Source organism: Aquarana catesbeiana, linkage group LG01 (assembly GCF_042186555.1).
Source record: "Aquarana catesbeiana isolate 2022-GZ linkage group LG01, ASM4218655v1, whole genome shotgun sequence".
NCBI lineage: Eukaryota > Metazoa > Chordata > Amphibia > Anura > Ranidae > Aquarana > Aquarana catesbeiana.
Window position 1 is genome coordinate 798705159 of NC_133324.1, and position 26239 is coordinate 798731397.

General features: G+C 45.0%; 1 protein-coding gene and 1 long non-coding RNA gene across 4 annotated transcripts in view; one reads left to right on the plus strand and one right to left on the minus strand.

The window, feature by feature from the left end:
• LOC141114173 (uncharacterized) overlaps window positions 1-26239 on the minus strand; it is a 133774-nt gene that overhangs the window by 44187 nt on the left and 63348 nt on the right. The window lies entirely within an intron of this gene.
• FAM149A (family with sequence similarity 149 member A) overlaps window positions 1-26239 on the plus strand; it is a 177039-nt gene that overhangs the window by 1336 nt on the left and 149464 nt on the right. The window lies entirely within an intron of this gene.

The window sequence follows — 26239 nt, forward strand, 5'->3', positions numbered from 1 at the left end:
GGACTAAGAATTATAAAACCTTTCCTCAAGATATTTATATGCATTGGGTACCAAGAATAAAATTCCCAACTAGTATATTGGCAATTTGACAACTTTGGGGTCTCAGTGTTGTCTGTTGTGACACTTGTAGCCCATTCACTATTTGATTATCATCCAAACTTAAAATAATCACCATCACTGGACAATGGGATATAAGGTTCACACGGAACCATTGGAAACTTAGAAGGTGTAAGTTAGTGAGCTACCATGCTTGTCATGCTTGAATATTTATTGTGACAAGAATGTATTATTCCTCATTCAGGATGCAGGATGTCAGACCTCTGTGAATTACTGAGTATTCATGCATGCCCCCAGGTTCAGATGGTGCACTCTATTCTGTATCTTTCAGCAGCACCTGCTGTTACAAGTAACTTGTACAATAGTTCCCAAACATCTGTTGATAGATGATCTCACACTCCACCAAGGCTGCTCTTTGTTCATTGAATGGTGCTATTTGTACAGGAGCTATGCTTCCAAATATATTTGATTCTCAGAGCAATTCAGAATCGTCCTGCTAAAGCATAACTTTACAAACAAATGGCCCCTGCCCCCACCTATAACTGGCCTTTGCAGAAAGGAGCACATGGAAGGGCAAAACATGCAAAAGAAAACCAGAGAAATTCCCTGCTCAACTTACTGACCAGCCTTTTGTATTTGCAAATGTGTGCAGAATAAACCCTGTTTTTCACGCATACTGTTGGACAGGATAATTTGGTTGATTGCAGGCTGGTCAGTAAGTTGAGCAGGGCATTTCTCTGTTTTTTTTTTTTTTGTTTTTGTTTTTTAAAGCATAACTGTCCGTCACAACTATTTTCTAAGTTTTGTATCAATAGGTTTTATTGAAAACAGATATGATACATTTCAACATGTACAACGTTGTAAATAGCATATGAATCATATCATACAGTAAACCTTGAGTTATAAATTATAATGTTATATAACCGCAAAAGACAAAAATAAAGGAAAATGTTAGTTATATGTCCTGTATTTCAAATGGTGACAGACTATAACTGCATGTTGTCAACGAACAGCTGTACCAAGGACAACGAACCATTATAAACTTATATATAGAAGGAGCAGTTGGTATCTCTTGAGGTTGCAATTGATGACATAATCTAAGCTCCCTTGAGTAGTTTGGCAACGGTAAAGGGAACAAAAGTATTTTCTTAGTTTGAACAGGTGCTTCTTTAACTCAGCCATTGTCTTGTAGATAAGAAGCAATTTACAGTACACCTGAGTTAAATATATGAGTGTCACAGCAAAGGGTCTGAATACTTAGGACCATGTGATATTTCAGTTTTTCTTTTTCTTTCTTTTTCTGTCAATATGGGGTGCTGTGTGTACATTAATGGGGAAAAAATTAACTTAAATGATTTTAGCAAATGGCTGCAATATAACAAAGAGTGAAAAATTTAAGAGGGTCTGAATACTTTCCGAGTAGATCTATCTATCTATCTATCTATCTATCTATCTATCTATCTATCTATCTATCTATCTATCTATCTAAGTATCTCACAAAAGTGAGTACACCCCTCACATTTTTGTAAATATTTTATTATATCTTTTCATGTGACAACACTGAAGAAATGACACTTTGCTACAATGTAAAGTAGTGAGTGTACAGCTTGTATAACAGTGTAAATTTGCTGTCCCCTCAAAATAACTCAACACACAGCCATTCATGTCTAAACCGCTAACAACAAAACAGAGTACACCCCTAAGTTTAAATGTCCAAATTGGGCCCAAAGTGTCAATATTTTGTGTGACCACCATTATTTTTGGGGTCTTTATCATGTTGGAATACTGCCCTGTGGCCCAGTCTCTGAAGGGAGGGGATCATGCTCTGCTTCAGTATGTCACAGTACATGTTGGCATTCATGGTTCCCTCAATGAACTGTAGCTCCCCAGTGACAGCAGCACTCATGAAGCTCCAGACCATGACACTCCTACCACCATGCTTGACTGTAGGCACACTTGTTTGTACTCCTTACCTGGATTCCGCCACACACGGTTGACACCATCTGAACCAAATAAGTTTATCTTGGTCTCATAAGACCACAGGACATGGTTCCAATAATCCATGCCCTTAGTCTGCTTGTCTTCAGCAAACTGTTTGCGGGCTTTCTTGTGCATCATCTTTAGAAGAGGCTTCCTTCTGGGATGACAGTCATCCAGACCAATTTGATGCAGTGTGCAGCATATGGTCTGAGCACTGACAGGCTGACCCCCCACCCCTTCAACCTCTGCAACAATGCTGGCAGTACTCATACATCTATTTCCCAAAGACAACCTCTGGATATGATGCTGAACACGTGCACTCAACTTCTTTGGTCGACCATGGTGAGACCTGTTCTGAGTGGAACTTGTCCTGTTAAACTGCTGTATGGTCTTAGGCACCATGCTGCAGCCCAGTTTCAGGGACTTGGCAATCTTCTTATAGCCTAGACCATCTTTATGTACAGCAACAGTTATTTTTTTCAGATCCTCAGAGAGTTCTTTGCCATGAGGTGCCATGTTGAACTTCCAGTGACCAGTATGAGAAAGAGAGAGCGATAACAACAAATTTAATACACCTGCTCCCCATTCACACCTGAGACCTTGTAACACTAACGAGTCACATGACACCAGGGAGGTAAAATAGCTAATTGGGCCCGATTTGGACATTTTCACTTAGGGGTGTACTCAATTTTGTTGCCAGCGGTTTAGACATTAATGGCTGCGTGTTGAGTTATTTTGAGGGAACAGCAAATTTACACTGTTATACAAGCTGTACACTCACTACTTTACATTGTAGCAAAGCTTCATTTCTTCAGTGTCACATGAAAAGATATAATAAAATAATTACAAAAATGCTAGGGGTGTACTTGTCAGAAACCATGAACCAGACCGAGACAGAAGTACAGTAAAATCACACTTGTTTATTAATAAAAATAAAAAGGTAAATAGAGTAAGTGTAGTCAAAGCATAGCCAGAGTCCAGTAACCGTATCGGGTAGTCAGCCAAGCCAGAGTTCAGTAACCAGATCGGGTAATCAGCCAGGCCAGAAGTCAGGGATCCAAGTAGAGGAACAGCAAGCAGGATAAGGAGCCAGAAGGGATGTCAGCAAAGCCAGTCATTAAACAGGAACGCAGGAGATGGTTTCATGTGACCAAGGCAAAGGCAGGAATAAAGTGAGCTGGAGATCTTTAAGTAGGCTGGACTGACGAGCAGATCCACAACAGCTGGTTAACTGTGGAGAGAGAAGAGAGCTGGCAATTAACCGACAGCTGAGCGGCCATTTCAGAGAAGGAAAGGCTGAGCCAGCCCTGACAGTACCCCCCCCCCCCTTCAACAACCCCTCCCCCTCGGAGGACCACCGGGCTTGAGGGGAAAATGTCTATGGAAATCATGGAGGAGGGCAGGAGCATGTACGTCCGAGGATGAGACCCTGGAGCGTTCCTCAGAACCGTACTCCTTCCAATGCACCAGGTACTGTATGCGCCCACGGAACCTAAGGGGAGTCAACAATGGATTGTACCTCATACTCCTCATGGTTCTCAACCTGTATAGGGTGAGGACGTGGCACCGAGATGGTAAAGCAGTTGCAGACCAACGGTTTCCATAAGGAGACATGAAACACATTTGAGATGCGCATACTAGGAGGAAGGTCCAACGCATAAGCCACTGGGTTAATTCTGCGAAGGATACGGAAAGGCCCAATAAACAGAGGTGCGAACTTCAGTGAGGGAACACGAAGTCGGAGGTTGCGAGATGACAGCCAGACCCTGTCCTCAACCTGGTAGGAAGGTGCAGGCAGGCGCCTGCGGTTAGCATGGAGTCTGTACCTATCATTAGCATGATGCAAAGCCTCCTGGACTTGTGCCTAAGTGGAACAAAGACCACGGAGATGCTCCTCTAGCACAGGAATGCTCTGCGGAACAAACGAGTCAGGCAAAATGGAAGATTGGAAACCATAATTCGCCATAAACGGAGACAATCGGGAAGCAGAATTCAAGGCACTGTTGTGAGCAAACTCTGCCCATGGTAATAGGTCTGACCAGTTGTTGTGATGGTCAGAAATATAGCAATGTAGGAATTGCTCCAAGGACTGATTGGCTCGTTCTGCGGCCCCATTAGACCGCGGGTGATATGCAGAGAAGAAAAGAAAGCAAGCTGAACTCCCAGCTGTGCGCAAAAGGCTCGGGACACAAACTGACTACCCCTGTCCAAGACAATCACCTTGGGTAGCCCATGTAAGTGAAAGATCTCCCGAGCAAAAATGGAAGCCAGTTCCTTAGAAGTGGGCAACTTCTTAAGTTGTATACAGTGATACATCTTTGAGAACCGGTCAACCACCATAAGGATGACTGTGTTGCCTTGGGAGGTGGGCAACTCCACAATGAAATCCATAGGCAGGTGGGTCCAGGGCCTCTCTCCATTGGGTATGGGTTGTAGGAGGCCCACTGGAAGGTGTCGTGGAGTCTTACTCTGAGCACACACGGCAGCTACGAAGGCAGTCACATCAGCACGTAGACTAGGCCACCAGAATTGTTGAGAAATGGCCCAAACAAGTTTTGATTCTTACCAGGCTGGCCAGCTGCCTTGGGAAAATGGTAAGTCTTGAGCACGGCAGTACGGAGACACTCTGGGACAAGGCAGCGGTCACAAGGTTTCTCAGGATGAGCATCGACCTGAGCAGCAAGAATTTTGTTACCCAAAGGAGAAGTAAGACTGGTGCGAACCGTAGCCAGAATGCGATCAGGAGGAATCATAGGAACCAGAACTGACTCCAACTTGGAAGTGGAGGAAAATTGTCGTGACAAGGCGTCAGCCCTTACATTCCTAGTACTGGGTAAGAATGAGACAATGTAACTGACAAGAAAAGAGCCCATCGTGCCCTTCTGGGAGAGAGGCGTTTAGCCTCAGACAAGAATGTGAGATTCTTATGATCAGTAAGAATGAGAACCGGCACAGTGGTACCTTCGAGGAGATGTCTCCATTCTTTCAGGGCTAAAATTATTGCCAACAGCTCTCTGTCATCAATCTTGTAAATGCACTCGGCAGGTGACAATTTCTTGGAAAAGTAGCCACAAGGATGCATAGCACTCTCAGAGGTAGGACATTGAGACAGAAGGGCGCCGACACCAGTCTCAGAAGCATCAACCTCAAGAATAAAAGGCAACGAAGGATCAGGATGTGCCAACACAGGAGCAGAAACAAAGGCAGCCTTGAGACTTTCAAAGGCCTTATGGACTCCGGAGACCAACTCTGTGTGTTACCGTTCTTTCTGGTCATATCGGTCAGGGGCTTGACCAGAGACCAGAAGTTACGAATACATTTCCGATAATAGTTGGCAAAACCCAGGAAACGCTGCAGAGGACGTAAACCCACGGGTCGACGCCACTGTAGGACTGCCGAAAGTTTCTCTGGGTCCATCGAAAAACCAGCAGTGGAAATGACATAGCCCAGTAATTTAACCTGTTCCCGATGGAACTCACACTTCTCCAGTTTACAATAGAGATTGTTCTCTCATAACTTCTGAAGCACACGACAGACATCTGTGTGGTGACTCTCCAGGGACTTGGAAAATATGAGGATATCATCTAGATAAACCACCACACATAACTGCAATAAATCTCGGAGGACATCATTAATAAATTCCTGGAAAATTGCCGGAGCGTTACAAAGGCCAAAAGGCATTACAAGATACTCATAATGGCCTGTTCTGGTATTAAACACAGTTTTCCACTCGTCGCTCTCCTTAGTCCTCACGAGATTGTAAGCCCCTCTCAGATCAAGCTTAGTGAAAACCGTTGCTCCCTTGAGGCGGTCAAATAACTCTATAATTAACGGGATCGGGTAGGCATTCTTAATCGTGACATGATTGAGATCCCTATAATAGATACAAGGTCTCAGTTCACCACTCCTCTTCTTCACACAGAAGAAACCAGCACCAGCAGGAGACGAGGATTTGCAGATGAAACCCCCAAAAAAGTGCATCTGCAACATACTCCTCCATGGCTTTATCCTCCAAGACCGACAAAGGGTAAACCCGGCCATGAGGGGGAGTGGCCCCAGGTTGATGGTCAATTGCACAATCATATGGCCGATGTGGAGACAAACTACCAGCTTGACCTTTGTCAAAGACATCGCTAAAATCACGGTACTCCTCTGGCAGGGAGGAGAGTGAAGAGGTACACAGGACCTTGGCTACCTTCCGGAAGCATGTTTCACTGCATTGTGGTGACCAGAAGAGAACCTCAGCACAGAGCCAATCAAAAGAGGGGTTGTGCCTCTGTAACCAAGAATAACCAGCGGAAACTTGGGAGAGGAAATCAGTTGGAATTGGATTATCTAATGGTGAAGAGCCCCTACGGCCATGGACAACAGAACCCTCTCATGAGTCACATGGGCAGGCTGTAGAGGTCTCCCGTCAAGAGCCTCAATGGCAAGTGAAGTGTCACGCAGCTGCAGTGGAATCCAGTGCTTTGATACAAAGGCAGCATCAATGAACAGGCCTGCAGCCCCAGAGTCGATTAGAGCCTGTATCTCGATAGACGACTTAGCCCAAGAAAGGGCGACCAAAACCAGGGGCTTATCCTTCTGGATAACTGGGGACGACACAACATCACTTAAGGTCTGTCCATGACAGGACCTCAAGGTTCGGGTGTTCCCAGAACGGGTAGGACAAGACTTCAAAAAGTGACCTGCCTGGCCACAATAAAGGCACAATCTCTCCCTCCTCCTAAAGGCTCTCTCATCTGCAGAGAGACGCGTGAAGCCTAAGTGCATGGGTTCATCTTCACTGACCGACTCGGTACCAGGAGGCATGGGAGGTAAGGGAGGCATGGGTGGGACTGCAAAGCTCGGAGGCAAACGTCCAGGAGGCTTCCGCAAGCGCTCCTTAAAAGAAAGTCTTTCTCTGAGTCTGGAGTCAATGAGGATGGCAAACGAGATCAAGCTCTCCAGCTCAGTGGGTATATCTCGGGTTGCTATCTCATCCTTGATGGAATCTGAGAGACCATGAGAAAAAGCAGCCACAAGGGCCTCATTGTTCCAAGCAACCTCTGCTGCTAGAGTACGGAACTCAATGGCGTAGTCGGCAACAGTTCTTGTACTCTGATGGACATGAGGCACTTGGCAGCAGAAGCGGAGCCTGCGGGAACATCAAATACCCTTTTAAAGGAGGCCACAAACTCTGGGTAACTCAAGACAACAGGTTTTTGTGTCTACCATAAAGGGTTAGCCCAGGCCAAGGCTATCTCAGAAAGCAAAGATATCACAAACCCTACTTTACTTCTGTCCGTGGGAAACACCTGGGGCAGCATCTCAAAGTATATCTCAACTTGGTTGAGAAACCCTCTGCATTGAACTGGATCGCCCCCAAGTCGATGGGGAAGTGGGGCAGAACCAGACATACCTCCTTATAGAGGTAATACTCAAGGCGGGTGCCTGCACAGAGACGGTCTGCAACTCAGGTTGTACCGGAGCAGCCACAGTGGGGGATTCCAGGTGAGCCTTGCGACTCAGGAGCGTTTGTAACGCCATGGCAAACTGATCTATGTGGTGATCTTGCTCATCCAATCTGGAAAAAATATTACCAACAAGTGGATTGACTGTATCTTCTGAATTCATGGACTTCGCCTACTGTCAGAAACCATGAACCAGACCGAGACAGAAGTACAGTAAAATCACACTTGTTTATTAATAAAAATAAAAAGGTAAATAGAGTAAGCATAGTCAAAGCATAGCCAGAGTTCAGTAACCGCATCGGGTAGTCAGCCAAGCCAGAGTTCAGTAACCAGATCGGGTAATCAGCCAAGCCAGAGTTCAGTAACCAGATCGGGTAATCAGCCAGGCCAGAAGTCAGGGATCCAAGTAGAGGAACAGCAAGCAGGATAAGGAGCCAGAAGGGATGTCAGCAAAGCCAGTCTTTAAACAGGAACGCAGGAAATGGTTTCTTGTGATGTGACCAAGGCGAAGGCAGGAATAAAGTGAGCTGGAGATCTTTAAGTAGGCGGGACTGATGAGCAGATCCACAACAGCTGGTTAACTGTGGAGAGAGAAGAGAGCTGGCAATTAGCCGACAGCTGAGCGGCCAGCTCAGAGAAGGAAGGGCTGAGCCAGCCCTGACAGTACACACTTTTGTGAGATACTATGTATATATAGATATAACAGTTTTGGGCTAAAGCGATAACGCCCTTCTTCAAACCAAATGCATAAATAACATCAACATACAAAGACCACTATATATATTCACATTCATCATCTAGAACCAATTAATCAATATAGCATTCACTAAGAATGATGAAATGATAAGACCATCAGGTGTATTGAACTCCCCACACGTCATGAAGATACCAGGGCAGGGCACCTGTTATCAAAAAACAGAAAAAAGAAAAAATACATAACCCCCAGGCTGTCTGATTGTGTCCATCATAGAGTCAATCACAATGCCTATTGCCAAATATTTAGATAAATATTTAACTCCTCTAATAATACACACTCGTTCATATATACGGGATATACAACACTTTTTGGATAAAATAAAAAATGTACATTGTGATAATGACGATCTTCTGGTTATATGGGATGTGACTGGATTATATACAGCTATCCCTCATGAATTAGGCATTGAGGCATGCCGCCGGCTAATTCAAAAAAATATAATTTAGCTCAGATATCTTTTTCGTTAGAACTTTTTTTAAGGATATTTATTATCTGCAATTAGCCGGTGCAGCTATGGGTTCTAATGTCGCCTCCCCATACGCAAATGCATTTATGGATATGATAGAAAATGCATTTTTTTACAGTTGTGATTTATTTACCAAAAACTGTGCCTGTTGGTACAGATTTATAGATGGTGCCTTTGCAATATGGGTGGGCGACATTAAATCTTTAATGTTGTTCAATACATATTTAATCTCATTCCTGGTCTCAAATTCAATATGTATATCAATAAGACTGGGATCCCTTTTCTTGACACTTAAGTATTAATGATGGACAAATCATCAGTGATCTGTATAGGAAGCTTACTGACTGAAATCAATTATTACATTATTCTAGTTTTCACCCTCCTGGGGTAGTTAAATCTATTCACCGGAGTCAAATGACACGTATATTGAGAATTGTAGGTGATACAGAGACTTATGAGATTGGATGAAATGGAGGGCAGACTCTGACAGCAGGGTTATCCTAGAGAGGTGGTTAAAAAAGCACAACAAGATCTGCATTGTAGAAAAGTAAGGACCATGGGTCGCAGAATGCCCTTCATTTCCCAATTTCACCCCCTCTTGAGTAGTGTATCCAATATAGTTAAGGAACACTGATCTATATTATCTGAAAATTATCCGACAGTTCCAGAATTTTATTCTCCACCTTTACCTTCATATCGTCGAGGAAGAACCATACATGATAAATTGGTGATATCTGACCAATAACGGCCACAGACCCCACCAACTACATTTTTAGGTCCACGAAACAAGGGTTCTTACCCTAGTTTAAATTGTATTCATTGCACTAACATGATAAAAGTTAAATCTTTTTCTCATCCGCATAAAGGTTATAGCATAGCAATAAGGGATCACTATACATGCCAATCCTCTTATGTGGTTTTTATTATTAAGTGCCCATGGTTTTTATATGTGGGTGAGACTACTCATAAGGTTAAGGAACGGATCGCACGGCATAAATATTCTATTAGGGATAAACTGGACAAACTGCCTTTAGCAAGACATTTTTTAGAAAAGGGATACCTTGTTTTACAGCTAAAATACATGGTAATTGATGATATACCACGCAATCGACAAGGTGGAAATAGAGAATTGGCTTTAAAAAAAATGAGAAGTATCTTGGTGTCAGGATTAAGTTCACCTGCTGATGGCACTGTGGTGCTCTGGGCCGGTGGGCCGATGGCTGCAGTTCCAGTGTCCACCAGCAGGTGTCTCCCAGAAGCCACCAGGTCCCATAAGCCACACCTGGCTCCAGCTGCCAGAGGGATATTTAACTGCTAGTCGACCAGCCGCAGCAGTTATACTGCGGCAGGTTGGCACAGGTGAGCAAATTGCCGTAGGTATATGTTGGCTCTTTAAGAAGCTATTGCAGGCTCATCCCCCGGAGCCAATGCACGTGCCTGCTGGGTGCAATGTCAGCCCGGGCACCCGCAATCGCTCGTGACAGAATGAGCATGGGGATGTAAACTCACAAATCCCGGTTCTGTCAGGGGAGAGGAGACAGATCATGTGTTTCTACTAAGTAGGAACAACCGATCTGTCTCCTTCTCTAGTCACTCCCATCCCCCCACAGTTAGAACACTCAGTGAGGGAACACACTTAACCCCTTAATTGCCCCCTACTGTTAACCCCTTCCCTGCCAGTGACATTTATACAGTAATCAGTTCCTATTTTTAGCTCTGATCGTTGTATAAATGTCAATGGTCCCAAAAAAGTGTCAAAAGTGTCCGATCTGTCCGCCGCAATGTCACAGTCCCGATAAAAAAAATCGCAGATCGCCACCATTACTAGTAAAAAAAAAAATAATAATAATACAAATGACATAAAAAAATGACAAAAAATGACATAAATCTAACCCCTATTTTGTAGACGCTATAACTTTTGCGCAAATCAATCAATATAAGCTTATTGCGAAGTAATGCCAGTACATTTCTTGTTCCATGGGTTTATTGAAGGTATAAAATCTTATAAAAATAGTATAACACCACATTTATTAAACGCAGCAAAGAGATTAATACCTAGATACTAAAAAAGGACATATGTCCTACATTGGAAGATTGGAAGAGGGAGGTAGATAGGATAAAAGAGGCAGAAAGGTGGGTTTATAAGATCAGAAACAAACAGGATAAATTTGAAAAAATATGGATAAAATGGGAAAGTCTTGACTGGGAGTTAGACAGAGAAGAAACTAATTAGAAGTTATTGCCAGAAGCTAAAATAAATTATATATATATTATATTAAATAAAAGGGAATCTGACGATGGGTAGATAATTAAGGAAAGAATCACAACATTTTTGTTTGTTTATTTTTTATTTTTATAAATGTCAGTGGTCCCAAAAAAGTGTCAAAGTGTCCGATCTGTCCGCCACAATGTCACAGTCCCGATAAAAAAATCGCAGATCGCCATTATTACTAGTAAATAAAATAAATAATAATGATGACATAAAACAATGACAAAAAATTACATAAATCTATCCCCTATTTTGTAGACACTATAACTTTTGCGCAAAATAAATCAATATTTGCTTATTGCGATTTTTTTTTTTTACCAAAATTATGTAGAAGAATACATATCAGCCTAAACTGATGAAGACATTTTTTATTTGTTTGGATATTTATTATAGCAAAAAGTACAAAATATTGTGTTTTTTTCAAAATTGAATTTTTTCAGTGCATCACTATCCTGTTGATTGCCCCTTGCGACCAGAGCATTGTGCCTCTTCTATCCCGATCCATCCTGCACCCCTCTGCCTTGTTTCTGCTCCCTGCTCTTGTACCCAGTCGTGTTTCCCTTCCTTTCACCCCTGTTACCTTTGTCCCTTATATTGTAAATACTGTATATAGATAGTAGTTAGGTTCATTTGTTATTTGTCTTTTGGAGTTTGTTTATGTTCACTGTTTGCTCTTCTGTATTTGTGTGTTTCACTGTAAAAAAATATCACCTTAAGGATAAATACATTGTTTGGTCTCAGTTTCCTTGTGTAGCTTCGTGCCTGGTCTCCTTAGCCGCTGATTCCTGACATAATAGTGACGCCCACTAACGACCAGATCTGCTACACTTGGGAACTGGGAGCCAGATACTTGAGTTTTTGCCTTTGTCAATATGCTGAGAATTAAGGTTATTTGCTGTGTGTAGTTTAGCTTGCAGTAGGGGATAATGATTTATGTCGTTCATTTAGCAGGATCTCACTGAGGAGGAGCTGTTGGGAAGCATTCTGACAGCACATGCTTTAGCTGTTGAGGGTAGATTTTCCCTTACCTACGTGCAACCCTTGATTCAGGTCTGTTCTGTACTATTTCAGTGTATCTCTCAGGGCCATTTACTATAAACCAGGCTGGATTTTTGGGATGGTTGCTGAAACATTGTGCAGGTTTTTTTTTTCCAGCAGTATTCAACCTATTCACAACAGGTGGTGTTGGATTTTCTTGCTTCTGTGCACTGTTTAATTGAGCAAGGAAGAGACAAACTGACTTTAGTTCAACCTCTGTTACAAGCTTGGTCAGAGATCATCTCCCCAGTACAAGATGAGTCACATAAGGTCAGATCTGCTGCTAAAGATCAAGAATCTGTTCCTCTGTTATCCTTAGCAATCACAGCTGCTACTGAGGGTTCTTTACTTCCTGTAGATCAGTATCCTGCTACCAGTAATCACACTCCCTCTATATGCAATCCATTGGAGGCTCCCCCTGCAGTGCCGTTACCCATAGCAACATCTCAGGCCTCTTCCTATATTTCTGCTTCTCTTCCCTCTATTCTCCCCATTAGGGTCCTTTCACACTGGGGCGGTTTGCAGGCGCTATTACGCTAATAATAGCGCCTGCAAACCGACCAGAAAGTGCCGCTGCTTTCATTCCAGTGTGAAAGCCCCGAGGGCTTTCACACTGGAGCGATGCGCTGGCAGGACGGTAAAAAAAGTCCTGCTAGCAGCATCTTCGGAGCGGTGAAGGAGCAGAGTGTATACCACTCCTTCACCCCTCCTGCCCATTGAAATCAATGGGACGGCGCGGCTATACCGCCGGCAAAGCGCCTCTGGTGGTTTTTAACCATTTCTCGGCCACTAGCGGGGGGTAAAACCGCCCCGCTAGCGGCCGCATACCGACGGTAAAGCGCCGCTTACAATAGCGGCGCTTTACCGCCGCCCGCCACAGTGTGAAAGGGCCCTTACTGTTACTACCTCTCCATTAGCAGTACACTCTGGTCAGCACAATCCATCTACGTGCAGGACTCCAGTATCTAAGCCAAAAAGAAAAAAACTTTTCTTCTGCTCTTATAACTCTGCCACTATCCATGTTGCCTGCTGGTGCCTGCTGATCCATTGTCCACTGATCCGATGCCCACTGCCCAGTCTGCTGATCCATTGCCCACTGATCCAGTGCCCGCTGCCCAGTCTACTTATCCAGTGCCCGCTGCCCAGCCTGATGTGCTGCTGACTACTGCCGATGAGATCCAGTTCTCTTCCATGTTGATGACTGCTGCTGATGGGGTCCTTGCCTCCTCCATGCTGCCGCCTGCCAATGGGGTCAATTCCTCCTCCATGCTGCCGCCTGCCAATGTGGTTCATTCCCCCTCCATGCTGCCGCCTGTCGATGGGGTCCATTCCTACTCCATGCTGCTGCCTGCCTATGGGGTCCATTCCTTCTCCATGCTGCCACCTGCCGATTGGGTCTGTTCCTCCTCCATGCTGCTGCCTGCCGATGGGATCCATTCCACATCCATGCTACTATCTGCCAATGGGGTCCATTCCTCCTCCATGCTGCCACCTGCCGATGGGGTTCATTCCTCCTCCATGCTGTAGCCGGCTGATGGGGTCCATTCCTCCTCTATGCTGCCACCTGCCGATGGGGTTCATTCCCCCTCCATGCTGCCACCTGCCGATGGGGTCCATTCCTACTCCATGCTGCCGCCTGCCTATGGGGTCCATTCCTTCTCCATGCTGCCACCTGCTGATTGGGTCTGTTCCTCCTCCATGCTGCTGCCTGCCGATGGGGTCCATTCCACATCCATGCTACTGTCTGCCAATGGGGTCCATTCCTCCTCCATGCTGCCACCTGCCAATGGGGTCCATTCCTCCTCCATGCTGTAGCCTGCTGATGGGGTCCATTCCTCCTCCATGCTGCCACCTGCCGATGGGGTCCATTCCTCCTCCATGCTACCGCCTGCCAATGGGGTCCATTTCTCCTCCATGCTGTCGCCTGCCAATGGGGTCCATTCCTCCTCCATGCTGCCCCTTGCCGATGGGGTCCATTTCTCCTCCACGCTGCTGCCTGCCGATGGGGTTCCTTACTTCTCCATGCTGCCGCCTGACGATGATGTCCATTCCTCCTTCATGCTGCCGCCTGCCGATGGGGTCCATTCCTCCTCCATGCTGCCGCCTGCCGATGGGGTCCATTCCTCCTCCATGCTGCCACCTGCAGATGGGGTCCATTCCTCAACCATGCTGCTGCCTGTCGTGGGTGACCTACCATCTGCTGCCAAGTCTGCCGCCCAGCTGGACTATGCAGATTTCTGGTCTGCTGCCCAGCTGGACAATGCAGATTCCTGGGCTGCCGCCCAGCCGGACTGTGCCGATACCTGTGCCACTGCCCGGCCTGATGTGCCTCTGCCTGCTTCCCAGCCTGCCTCTGGACGTCCTGTACCCAACAACCTGCCTGCCTCTGAGGGTCTGCTGTCCGATGACAAGTCTACCATTGATGATCTTGGATATCTTCTCCCTACCACCCTGCCAGGTTTTATTGACTCTATGCCAGCTGCTCAGCTGGATTGGCATGCAAAGGCTGAGTTTCCACCTGCTAATGGGTCAGGAAGCTCCGAGTCCTCGCGTGCCTTATATGGGTCACCTGCTTGGCCTGAGATCCATTTGACGGTTGCCTCGATTGAGTCCCTCTGGCAGTGTGTTGCTCTTATAGTGCCAAAGCCTGGTGATCCGGATATACCCTCAGTAACTGATAGCTGTATCTGCCCTAATGGCCCTGGTCGTGGTAAGCTCCGGGGGAACATCAGAGTACAATCTGTGCCTTGCCATGATCCAGATGCGATTTCCACAGCACCAGGTGTACTAGGAGGCCTGGGTCGGGTAACCAGTGGCTCAGAGAGACCTAGGTGGCTTCTGATGTGCAGAGCAAGTCCTGGAAACCAGGCAAGCTACAAGGTTATGATGAGATACTTTGGTGTCTGGGTTCCGGTACTGTCACATTACCCCAGGGCAAGTCTGCAGATAACCTGTGGAACCCCAGCATTGGGTACCGAATACTGTACATCTTGGAGGAACCGACCGGCAGAAAACCTTCAGACATCGGCAGTGGGGTACTCAGTTGCCTTGCAGACCCCGGTGGTAGGGCCCTATGGAGCGTCCAGAGGCCGTTCCTTAACCTCCCTGGCGGTATGATTATTTCAGATTTTAGGTGCTGAAAGCGGTACAATTATTTTGCACAGAAATTTAGCGTTTTATATTGTAGGCCTGTAATTCTTAGGAATAGTTCACTTAAATCTGTCCAAACAAGAGTCTAGTAGACATCCCGGGTATGATAAAGTTTGAAAAACGAAATAAAAAATTATAATATAATAAATAACTATAAATAATTAAAACACATAATAATATAATAATAATAAAAATTATATAATAATGTAATCAAATCAAAAACACTGAAATTTGCTCAGTTGCAGAATTTTAGCTTTTATTACTTTTAGTGTTTGATGACGGATCTCCCCACAAATCACTATCGCTCAATTCTGCAAGTGATTATAATTTATTATCGCTTTTTTCTAGCCGGTCTAAAACCACTTTTGATGTAAAGAGACAGTTTTGGTTGCTATGGACAATCTCCAGTTTCCTGGCAGAAAGAACAGTTTTATATATATGAAACTGCATATAGGACACTGGGCAGACCACTAGGGACAAAGGGGATGTGTCATTATTTGATACAGTACTGTAATCTGTAAGATTACAGTATGCTGTATCTATACTGTGTGTTTCACTTTTGAATTTACCGCCGAACTCCGTCCCCGTGCGTCGCAACGCTCGCAGGGAACGGAGCTCGGCACTGTGAATCGAGCGAGACACAGCGGCTCGCCGATCACAGCGGGGAGACATCGCAGGATCCAGGGGACAAGGTAAGTAAACTCTTCCTGGATCCTGCGATGTAAGCCCGAGTCTGGCTCGGGGATACCACTTTTGGTATGAAAAATCCAACCCGAGCCAGACTCGGGAATACCGCCAGGGGGGTTAAGGGGGGGAATTTGTCAGGATACAGTTCACCTTCTGGTGGCACTGTGGTGCTCTGGGCCAATGGCTGCAGTTCCAGTGTCCACCAGCAGGTGTCTCCCAAAAGCCACCCGGTTCCAATCAGCCACACCTGGCTTCAGCTGCCAGGTGGATATTTAAACTGATTGTAAAGGGTCTTTTTTGTTTTTTTTTAAATAACAAACATGTCATACTTACCTCCACTGTGCAGCTCGTTTTGCACAGAGTGGCCCCGAACATCCTCTTCTGGGGTCCCCCGGCGTCTCTCGTGGCTCCTCCCCACATCAGATAACCCCCTAGGAGAAGCGCTCTCCCGAGGGGATTACCTTGCGGGCGCGCACATGACCACAGACATGAATGTCGGACTCGGCCCCGCCCCCCAGCGCCTGCGTCATTGGATTTGACTGACAGTAGCAGAAGCCAATGGCTGCGCTGCTAACAATCTATCCAATCAAGAGCCAGGACCCCGTGGAGAGAGGGGCAGCGTGTCCCCGCCGAAGAGATGAAGGGGCTCAGCTAAGTAAAACAGGGGGTTGGGTGGCCGGTGACTGGCATGTATTTTTTCACCTTAATGCATAAGAGGCATTAAGATAAAGAAACATGAGGGTACAACCCCTTTAGGGCGGCTCCTCCCTTTGCCCAGTGCGTCACTATCCTGTTGATTGCCCAAGTGCGACCAGTGCCTTGTGCCTTTTGTGTCCTGATCCATCGTGCACCCCTCTGCCTTGCTCCTGCTCCCTGCTCTTGTACCCAGTTCCGTTTCCCTTCCTTTCATCCCTGTTACCTTTGTCCCTTATATTGTAAATATTGTATATAGATAGTAGTTAGGTTCATTTGTTATTTTGTTTTTTGGGGGATTGTTTATGTTCACTGTTTGCTCTTCTGTATTGGTGTGTTTCACTGTAAATAAATATCACCTTAAAGGGGTTGTAAACCCTCGTGTTTTTTCAACTTAATGCATCCTATGCATTAAGGTGAAAAAACTTCTGTCACTGACCAGCCCCCCCGTTTTACTCACCTGAGCCCGTTTGTTCCCACACCAGAGATGCGCTCGCCCTCTCTGCCCATTGTCTCGGCTCTTAAATGGATAGATTGATAGCAGCACAGCCATTGGCTCCCGCTGCTGTCAATTAAATCCAATGACGTGGGTGCCGGTGGTTGGGGACGATTCCAGCATTCTATGTCTATAGACGCAGAATGAAGACTCGGGGACCTCAAAGGAGAGCGCTTCTCCTAGATGGTTTCCCGATGTGGGAAGGAGCCACGAGAGCCGTTGGGGGACCCCAGAAGATGAGGATTGGGGCCACTCTGTGCAAAACGATCTGCACAGTAAAGGTAAGTATCGGATCTATGCCTTCCCCTTGTAAAAGCACCTCCCACACTACAGTAAAACACTGGCTAGGCACACAGTTAACCCCTTGATCGCCCCTGATGTTAACCCCTTCCCAGCCAGTGTCATTAGTACAGTGACAGTGCATATTTTTAGCACCGATCACTGTGTTAGTGTCACTGGTCCCCAAAAAAGTGTCAGTTAGTGTCCGATTTATTCGCCGCAATATCGCAGTCCCACTATAAGTCACTGATCACTGCCATTACTAGTAAAACAATTCCATAAATATATCCAATAGTTTGTAAACCAATTGATGTAGGCTTATTGGGATTTTTTTTTTACCAAAAACATGAAGCAGATAACATATTGGCCTAAATTGATGAAGAAATTTGATTTTTTTTCAAAATTGTCGGTCGTTTATGTTTATAGTGCAAAAAATAAAAAACGCACCAAAAGAAAGAACTATTTGTGGGGTTGCATGACCATGCATTTGTCAGTTAAAGTAACGCAGTGCCGTATAGCAAAAAAACATCCTGGCCAGAAGGGGGGGGGGGGGCTAGTAAATCTTCCATAGCTGAAGTGGTTAACATTTGTCAGAACCAAATTTCAGTAGACACCTATTTTAATTATTGTTCTTTCTTTAACTGTGTGTCATTGGTATGATGCAGGTCCCAACACCTGGTACGAGATAAAGAAGTGTAAAAACACATACAGTATATGAAATGTACAACAGCTTTATGATCTGTGTGAATACTTACAGTATACATACAGCAGTGCCATGTTTTAGGATAATAATAGAAGAGTCAGCTTGTGTCCCACCATGTCACATTGATTCTTTACCGCCATTTGTTAGTCTCTGCACAAATCTGGATCTACTTGAAACTGGAGCAGAATATGCTCATATACTGTGTGAACAGGCTTATTGATAGATATGTGTCAGTTGACATCCACCAACACCCGATCTGAACCTGTCCACTAAAAACAGACAGATGGGATCTGTTCCCCATTGGTCTGGCAGATCGGATTGGATGGCAGTCAGGTGTAAACGAACAGGCGGTCCTAAAGCTGACGAGGTTACATAGTTACATAGTAGGGGAGGTTGAAAAAAGACACAAGTCCATCAAGTCCAACCTATGTGTGTGATTATATGTCAGTATTACATTGTATATCCCTGTATGTTGCAGTTGTTCAGGTGCTTATCTAATAGTTTTTAAACTATCGATGCTCCCCGCTGAGACCACCGCCTGTGGAAAGGAATTCCACATCCTTGTCGCTCTTATGCCCTGTACACACGGTCGGACATTGATCGGAAATTCCGACAACAAAATCCATGGATTTTTTCCGATGGATGTTGGCTCAAACTTGTCTTGCATACACACGGTCACACAAAGTTGTCGGAAAATTCGATCGTTCTGAACGCAGTGACGTAAAACACATACGTCGGGACTATAAACGGGGCAGTAGCCAATAGCTTTCGTCTCTCAATTTATTCTGAGCATGCGTGGCACTTTGTGCGTCAGATTTGTGTACACGCGAACGGATTTTGTTGTCGGAAAATTTTATAGCTGGGACTTTGAAGGCAACGGAGTAATAAAAAACTATTTTATTGATACAAATATACAGGTAGAAAAAACTGATACATTTCACATATAATAATATACAATGAATGATAAAAATATGAATATACTGATGTGGAGTTCGAATGTATATTCGTGTAGTCTTCCAGCTGGGCCTACGCGTTTCGGGACTGCCTAAAGAGTCCCTTCATCAGGGGCAGCTTGTAGGAAGGATAACACTACACAATGAGATATAAATTGAAGTAATTAGGAATCATATGTGTTAAACATGCTGCCTGTATCCTAGATCATTCTGTCTAATTAGACATCAAGAGAATGTAACATATAAAGAAAAGACAAAAACATTTTTTTTTAAAAGACATACCCAAGCATATTCAATAAAAGAAGCTCACTGCCAGAATCCCGGAGGCGAGTCCGTCATAGATGCCCCGGAAACCCCGAAGGAGAATCGAGCGTATGGCTGGCCCCACCTTATCCACACTGATCCCCCCGTATGACGCCAAAAGGAGCAAAGCTCAAAAAGGGGATTAGCACTGTCTTAAAGGAACCTGAATTAAATGAAAACCAAAGGAGTATCTAGAAAAAAGAAAAAACACCAATAGACAAGAATTAATCTATCTGTGCAGTAAACCGTGTAATAGTAACTACCCCAGCATGGACACAGAACCACATATCCACCATGTGGAACCATGTCCAAACAGGGCATAGAAATAATTTAGACCGAGAAAAATGGCTTACCCTAATTATGGTACATGAGATGACTCTGCAGGGAGAGTAGAACAGGAACCCAGTAATCCATAGCAAAAGTATAGGACTCCTATATACACAGGCAATACCACAAGGTCATAGAGAGTAAGAGACTTCCTAAGAGGACAGGATCTGCAATATGGGACAAATGGAACTAGTCACAAACACAGAAATAACCCTTCATGTGCAGCAATACATAGTATATATTGCAGGGGCATGCGATCAAAGCCAGACAACACCGAGAGCCTACAACAGATTGCAGCCACCCTGAGACAAAGCAAGCAAATAGAAACTTTACCCGGTTAAACAAAGAGCCGTATATCTGTACACTCAGGGAGCTCCGCTCATCTAATCCGAGGACGCCGCCGCCGAGCAGGACAGTGTATATGGCGGCTTAATATAGGGTAAGGAGAAAGCCAAACAGGTGCAGCGCTGATGGACGTGCCGGCCCCGCACGCCATCACGACGCTCCGTCAAAAAGAGGAAAGAGAGGGAAGCCATGGTAACGGCGGAGGAGCTGATTACGGCGTCCTCCTGTCATGTGATGAAAACAAAACAGAACACAGAACGCAAGGTGTGCACGGCTCCTCCCCCGCCAGCATGGGAAGAGACGTGTACACAGCCTCAGTATTACAGCAACACCGGGGAAACAGAGAACTCCAGCACAGTTCCATATAGAATGAAGCAAAGAAAAAATGAAGGTGGATAAATAGAAGCAGAGGCGGGAAGAGAGTATAAAGCACATGGAGATATCCGGAGAGAAGAAGTTATAAACCCACCAGAGTCACCATATGCTATTACCGCCCCACTGTTTAACCCGCAGATGGCCAAGTCCAGGCGTCAAGGAGGGGGGATCCTGAGCCGCCGCTGCACGGCACCCCCCACAGCCAAAGCTGTGAGAGGGGTCATGCAACCGCCGCCCACCGACGCAGAAAAGGGCGACCGGGCTCGCGGCGGAGGTCGAGCACACTAACCGCTGCCCAACAACCACCGCATAACCCGGGCGCCTAACAGCGGCCCCCCAACAGGATCATAGATCCCGGGAGGCCCCCGTGCGCCGGGCGGGACAAAGAGGGGTCAGTAGATGTAACTGAACAGCACTCGCCATACACGGGAGTGGCAGAGAGCTACAGTACATACCAGAGTGGTTATATATACAGGACTACAGGAAGGGAAGGATGTACAACCATATAGGGGTGGCCAGGCATGGCATCAAGACAACAAACACATTCTGAAAAAACAATTTAAATTTAAAGATGAGCCATAAAGCAATCAGCCAAACATTAAACATCAAACACAGTTAATAATGAATGTCACCAAACAGAAAGGAAGAGCAGGTTGAAGTGAATAGGGGTTTGAAATCGAGAGGCCTATAAATCTTTTTTGCATACCCCAGAAGAAAAACCCTCTAGGTAGGGTCTATAACTCAAATGGTCATTTAGCCCGGGGGGTGAGGTGGCAGCAAGGTCCATAATCCAGCGAGCCTCGCGCTGTAAAAGGGCCTTGTTCCAATCCCCACCCCTCGGGCTAGGATGGACTCTATCCAAAATCAAGAAATAAATATTGGGAAAATTCCCATGGTGCTCATTGGCCACATGTCTTCCCAATGGAAAGCCGGGATTTGCTTTCCTCATGGCAGTAATATGCCATGAGGCTCGTGATGAAAACGTTAGTTTAGTCTTGCCTACATAAAATTGTCGGCATTGACAAACTAAAAGATATACAACGCCCTCGGTCTTGCAGTTCGAGAAATGACATGGTCTGTAGGGACGGCCGTTTGGAAGAGTCACATTCTGTCTGGTGTTCAAGAATCTGCATATGGGGCACCCCCACAGGTAAATGTCCCAAATCTTTTGCAGGGATCGCCACGAAAATCGACGACAAATTCGCTGTGGACCAAATGGTCCCGCAGCGAATTGGTACGTCGATAGGTGATAGCAGGTAGTTCGGATAGATGTGGACGTAAGGTGGGGTCAGAGTATATTAGATGCCAATGTCTGTTGAAAATTGATTTGACTGATTCATGTTGGTTGCTAAATGAGGTTTAGCAACCAACATGAATCAGTCAAATCAATTGATTTGTCTTTTCTTTAAATGTTAAATTCTCTTGATGTCTAATTAAACAGAATGATCTAGGATACAGGCAGCATGTTTAACACATATGATTCCTAATTACTTCAAGTTACATATATGTATATCTCATTGTGTAGTGTGATCCTTCCTACAAGCTGACCCTGATAAAGGGACTCTTTAGGCAGTCCCGAAACGCGTAGGCCCAGCTGGAAGACTACACGAATATACATTCGAACTCCACATCAGTATATTCATATTTTTATCATTCATTGTATATTATTATATGTGAAGTGTATCAGTTTTTTCTACCTGTATATTTGTATCAATAAAATAGTTTTTTATTACTCCGTTGCCTTCAAAGTCCCACCTATCTTTTGAGGGTTTTTTTTTCTTTTTTACTTATACCAGGGATGGTGGCAACCCATATGACTTACTTGGATGGTATCTTTTCTTTTTTATGTTGAAAATTTTATAGCAAGCTCTCAAACTTTGTGTGTCGGAAATTCCGATGAAAAATGTGTGATGGAGCCCACACACGGTCGGAATTTCCGACAACGAGGTCCTATCACACATTTTCTGACGGAAAATCCGACCGTGTGTACAGGGCATAACAGTAAAGAACCCTCTACGTAGTTTAACCACTTCAGCCCCGGAAGGATTTACCCCCTTCCTGACCAGAGCACTTTTTACAATTTGGCACTGCGTTGCTTTAACTGCTAATTGCGCGGTCATGCAATGCTGTACCCAAACAAAATTTGCGTACTTTTCTTCCCACAAATAGAGCTTTCTTTTGATGGTATTTGATCACCTCTGCCGGTTTTATTTTTTGCGCTATAAACGGAAAAAGACCGAAAATTTTGAAAAAAAATGATATTTTCTACTTTTTGTTATAAAAAAAATCCAATAAACTCAATTTTAGTCATACATTTAGGCCAAAATGTATTCGGCCACATGTCTTTGGTAAAAAAAATGTCAATAAGTGTATATTTATTGGTTTGCGCAAAAGTTATAGCGTCCACAAGCTAGGGTACATTTTCTGGAATTTACACAGCTTTTAGTTTATGACTGCCTATGTCATTTCTTGAGGTGCTAAAATGGCAGGGCAGTACAAACCCCCCCAAATGACCCCATTTTGGAAAGTAGACACCCCAAGGAAATTACTCAGAGGCATGTTGAGCTCATTGAATATTATTTTTTTTTGTCCCAAGTGATTGAATAATGATAAAAAAAAAAAATACAAAAAGTTGTCACTAAATGATATATTACTCACACAGGCCATGGGCATATGTGGAATTGCACCCCAAAATACATTCAGCTGCTTCTCCTGAGTACGGGGATACCACATGTGTGGGACTTTTTGGGAGCCTAGCCGCGTACGGGGCCCCGAAAACCAATCACCAGTGACACTAATCAGCGTCACCAGTGACACTAATACAGCGATCAGAAAAATGATCGCTTAGCGACACTGGCGACGGGGGGTGATCAAGGGGTTAAAACTTTATTGGGGGGGTTAGGGGGGTACCCTAGACCTAAAGGGGGCTAACCCTAACTGCCCTACCACACTAACTGTCACAAACTGACAACATGCAGTAATCAGAAAAAAAAAAAAAACAGCTTGGTGTCAGTGTGACGGGGGGGGGGGGGGGGTGGTGATCGGGGGGTAATCGGGGGGGGATCGGGGGTGTAATGTGTGCCTGGCATGTTCTACTGAGTGTGTGTGTGTTGGTGCACTCACATTCCAGTCTTCTCTCCTCGGCGCCGGAACGGAAAATGCCGAGCTGAGGAGAGATGACATCATTTCCTCTGCCTCTGTGTACAATACAGAGGCAGGGAAATGATCCCATTGGCTGGGAGCGATCGCGAGGGGGGGCCACGAATGGATGGCCTCCCCCTCACCACCGATCGCCGGGGAAGATTTGCCGACCGCCACAGGCCCCGCGGGCAGGCAAGGACGTACCTGTAAGTCCTTTTGCCTGCCCGTGCCGTTCTGCCGACGTACATCGTCGTGCGGTGGTCAGCAACTGGTTAAGGTTAAACCTCTTTTCTTCTAATTTTAATGAGTGGCCACATGTCTTGTTAAACTCTCTTTTTATCCCTATTGTGGGGTCACCAATATGGTATTTGTAAATTGAAATCATATCCTCTCTCAAGCATCTCTTCTCCAGGGAGAATAAGTTTAGTGCTCCCAACCTTTCCTCATAACTAATGTCCTCCAGACCCTTTATTAGCTTTGTTGCCCTTCTTTGTACTCGCTCCATTTCCAGTACATCTTTACTGAGGACTGGTGCCCAGAACTGGACAGCATACTCCAGGTGAGGCCGGACCAGAGTCTTGTAGAGTGGGAGAATTATTGCTTTACCCCTGGAGTTAATCCTTTTTTTAATGCGTGCCAATATTCTGTTTGCTTTGTTAGCAGCAGCTTGGCATTGCATGCCATTGCTGAGACTATCATCAACTAGGACCCCCAGGTCCTTTTCCATCCTAGATCCCCCTAGAGGTTCTCCCCCTAGTGTATAGATTGCATTCATTCTTTTGACACCCAAATGCATTATTTTACATTTTTCTACATTGAACCTCATTTGCCATGTAGTTGCCCACCCCATTAATTTGTTCAGATCTTCTTGCAAGGTTTCCACATCCTGCGGAGAAGTTATTGCCCTGCTTAGCTTAGTATCGTCCGCAAATACAGAGATTGAACTGTTTACCCCATCCTCCAGGTCGTTTATGAACAAATTAAATAGGATTGGTCCCAGCACAGAACCCTGTGGGACCCCACTACCCACCCCTGACCATTCCGAGTACTCCCCATTTATCACCACCCTCTGAACTCGCCCTTGTAGCCAGTTTTCAATCCATGTACTCACCCTTTGGTCCATGCCAACGGACCTTATTTTGTACACTAAATGTTTAGGGGAAACTATGTTAAATGCTTTTGCAAAATCCATATACACCACATCTACGGGCCTTCCTTTATCTAGATGGCAACTCACCTCCTCATAGAAGGTTAATAGATTGGTTTGGCAAGAACGATTCTTCATGAAGCCATGCTGATTACTGCTAATGATACCATTTTCATTACTAAAATCTTGTATATAGTCCCTTATCATCCCCTCCAAGAGCTTGCATACTATTGATGTTAGGCTAACTGGTCTGTAAGCGGCCTATAACTGGCCTTAATAGCAGGGAGCACATGGAAGAGTGACGCATGTCAAACAAAAACAAAGAAAAATTTCCAGCTCAACTTAACAACCAGCCTGCAACAAACCGAATTGACCTGTCTAACAGTTCACGTTAAAAACAGGGACTTAGTTTGCACCCAATTGCAAATACATGTATTCTCTCTGGAGAAGAGACGCTTGAGAGGGGATATGATTTCAATTTACAAATACTGTACTGGTGACCCCACAATAGGGATAAAACTTTTTCGCAGAAGAGAGTTTAATAAGACTCGTGGCCACTCATTGCAATTAGAGGAAAAGAGGTTTAACCTTAAACTACGTAGAGGGTTCTTTACTGTAAGAGCGGCAAGGATGTGGAATTCCCTTCCACAGGCGGTGGTCTCAGCGGGGAGCATTGATAGCTTCAAGAAACTATTAGATAATCACCTGAATGACCGCAATATACAGGGATATGTAATGTAATACTGACACATAATCACACACATAGGTTGGACTTGATGGACTTGTGTCTTTTTTCAACCTCACCTACTATGTAACTATGTAACTATGTAACTATGTAACATGTGTAAGCTGCAGAGGCTGCGACAAGGCACCCGAGTACTATCTGCAGTCCTAACTATAAATTCTAGGTTTACATCATATTCAGGGCTTCATTTTGTGTTTTTTACCTCTTTAAACAACATTTAGTATTTAAGCCAGGATTAGTAATATATATACAATAATTCTGCGCTACCAAAAAGGAGGGAAAGCAGCTAACACAACCAACAAATGTAAAGAACAGACAAGGAAACAAGATGAGTGTAGCGCTAAAGGGGGGGGGATAAAAGTATATATGGCCTAAGAACTGGCAGTTCAAAGTTCAAATGCTGACAAAAACATCTTTTGGAGAGAATTTGAAAGATGAGATATAAAGTCCTCTGGAACAAATTTTCAACCGTGGTACAAATGGAGAGAGCCCACACACCACCAATGATAATAAGGAGGCTTACCAGACTTGGTGGACCCGACAAGGCATACGCCAGGTGGGGTCAAACAGGCTTGGGTGGTGCTGGGCTGGAACGGATGCTGAAGAGCAGGGATGGTGGAATGACTTCCACGTGACTGTGTTCCTCGGACGTGGTCGGGCTCAGAGGTCGTGGCACTCCGTGTTGGAATGTCAATTCTTAAGCCTCGTACACACGGTTCTCTTTCAAGAACTGTCAAAAATGTCACTCTGTAGATGTGCAAAGCTGGTAGAGACATCCCCAAAAAGACTTGCAGCTCTGGGTTCTTTTTGGGGTCCTCTAGGCTCTACCTCAGAGTTGCTGTGGGTGAGGAGGCAGTCTTCCAAAGCGGACCCCT